Source organism: Primulina huaijiensis, chromosome 15, assembly GCF_012295235.1.
Source record: "Primulina huaijiensis isolate GDHJ02 chromosome 15, ASM1229523v2, whole genome shotgun sequence".
In the NCBI taxonomy this organism is placed as follows: Eukaryota; Viridiplantae; Streptophyta; class Magnoliopsida; order Lamiales; family Gesneriaceae; genus Primulina; species Primulina huaijiensis.
Genome location: NC_133320.1, coordinates 5,943,459 through 5,945,905, shown reverse-complemented (window position 1 = coordinate 5,945,905; position 2,447 = coordinate 5,943,459). Strand labels below are relative to the sequence as shown.

Genomic DNA, 2,447 nt, shown 5'->3' with positions numbered 1-2,447 from the left:
CACATTCCGATGAAAATTGACGAAAATTTCCATAAATTTAAAGATAAGTGCATGACTAAACCTGAAATTAAAAAACATAAAATACCAAAATCGTAAAGCAGTAGATATATATGACCAAAACTGCATTTTTCACCGATAACAAATTTTGATGTCATGTTTCGTCTTTTTATTCAATACTATATTTACCCCTAATTTATTCAACATTTGTTATTCAAGAAAAAAAAAAGCCTATCAGTGTAAATTTATCCACACACAAATCTATTTGAATCTTATGTACATCTAGTCTAGTAGTATATATATTACACATTTGAAAAGAAAATTAACTTGTTTCCCGAGGGGGAAACCTTCGTCTTCAATTCTAAAGTTTCCAGATGATTCTTTCAAATACTAAGAGCTTTCCTTTTCAATTCACGCATCTAACGTATAGGAAAGATTCCATACGACAAGTTTCATTATTGAGGAAGAGTGAATCTTTGTCATCATACCACTTAATGTTGGAATATTACTGAAATTTAGATTAGGGCAAGACCTCTCTAGAAAAAATTAGGCTTAAAATGAATTAAACAAGTTCAAACTTTGTATAACCAAAAAGTATGAGCGAATATCCTATTTTATCGTCTGCGAAAAACCGCGAATATGCTTATCAAATCAATATTCTTGTAGTAACCAATCGACTTCTTTCAAAAAATATCATGTAGCATAACGGTAAAGTACTCCAATATCATAGTATGAATCAGAGTTTGTTGGGTGTAATAATTATCTTTGTTGAAAAACAATCGAACCGTTGTGCTTGATCTGCTGTACGATTTAAAAGATTTGAGTTGTATCATTGCCGACTATAACTTTTGGTAAACTACAAACTTGGAGTAGGGTTGGCCGGGTACGGATTCACTTAACACTAATTAATGGATTTCTCAGCTTGTGGATCCATTTTGATTCCAAAAATTCGAAAATCATGCAAAGAAACACATCGTTTTCCATATTCGTACGTAGATGAATGCATATCTTTATAATAATTAAAATAATATTCATCTCCATATATATTTAAAACAGAAAACATCAGATATTGAGAGAATCAAATACCCTGGTCTCCAATTTGGAGCCACATATCTTGATTTGCTCCGACTATATATTTTAGGTGAGTGATAGCCGGCAAACACAAGTCTTCTTTACATTCACATGCAAACCAGTACGGAACTGCACCGAAATAACCTACAGTTTGCCGGCTGAGTGAGGCGCCAATTATATGAAACGGAAAAGCCAAGATGTTGCTTTTATCTGCATTTGCACCTGCACCTTCTGTATACCGAATTTCTTCTTTCTTTTTCTTTAATTTCGACGCATACCCGCATTCGTTACTCATCGAGTTCTATCATCCACATATGAACGCGTATGGACAAGAAAGAAAATGAATGTTAGGATTGATAGAAAAGAAGGTGCAGATGCAAATGCAGGTGAATGCCACTTTGGCAAATTTTTTCAGAGCAGGCTTCTAAGCTTTTACTTGATCTTACTTTCTGGTCTAATTTGCAACACACACGCATCATGTTATATTTAGCTGTTAATTGATGTTGGTGTGAATGGCTGCTGTTAGATCTCTATATCTTCACCAGATCAGCAGAATTTACTGAAGATTACTTGGTCCACAGTAACTTCTGCATATGCCGAGTTTCTGAAGGTACCATCTTCCTGATCTACGCCTCATTCCCTTCTCATTGTGTCAGATTTTGGGTTTATCGAGATTTTCTCAAACTTACCAATATTTAAAGATGCAGCCAGAAGTCAGCTGCGGGTAACCTAAACAATGGAGCCCTAGGTTTTACCCTTTTGCTAGTTCAATAAATTCATGGAGATTTCGAGGAAAAGAAACGGCCTTTTCATGCCATCGTACGTAGAAGAAGCTTTAATGGGTATGGTCCATTTGGTTAATTTGATTTGATTACTAATTGGATGAAATATTTTGCAGTTTTAATCAGCTGGTTTCTTTATTATGTGCTATTTTCTTTCTGAAATGGGAAAGGCTCCTTCAATTCCTTCCACTTACCCAAATGGCAATAATTCCCTCCTGATCTATATATATATATATATATATATATATATATATACACACACAAATCTATGTATATTGTTGGTTTTATATACACAATTTGAATGGATTAAGATTTTCCATTTAATATGATCAAAGCAAAATAGGATTTTCCATTTAATTGGATCTGCCTGGAAACTTTTCTTTACAAAAGATCTGAATGGACGTGCCACTCTTGGCCCCAAGAATTTGAGGTCGTGCGCATATTTGTAGGCGGATTTGATTGATTATGAACTGAAGAAATAAGAATAAAGATTAAAAGGGGCTCAAATTCTGTTGTTTTCGGGTACAATATTATATATTTTTTATCCGATTTCTATTGTTTTGCTTAGTTTTCATAATTAGCTCAATTAAAAAATAT

General features: G+C 33.6%; 1 long non-coding RNA gene across 1 annotated transcript; it reads left to right on the top strand.

Annotated features, from left to right (window-relative positions):
* The first annotated feature begins 1,052 nt into the window (after nt 1–1,052).
* On the top strand, nt 1,053–2,094 carry LOC140960541 (uncharacterized). Its single transcript, XR_012172182.1, has 2 exons — nt 1,053–1,138; nt 1,595–2,094. It is a non-coding gene; the product is annotated as an uncharacterized lncRNA (long non-coding RNA).
* The last annotated feature ends 353 nt before the right edge of the window (nt 2,095–2,447 follow it).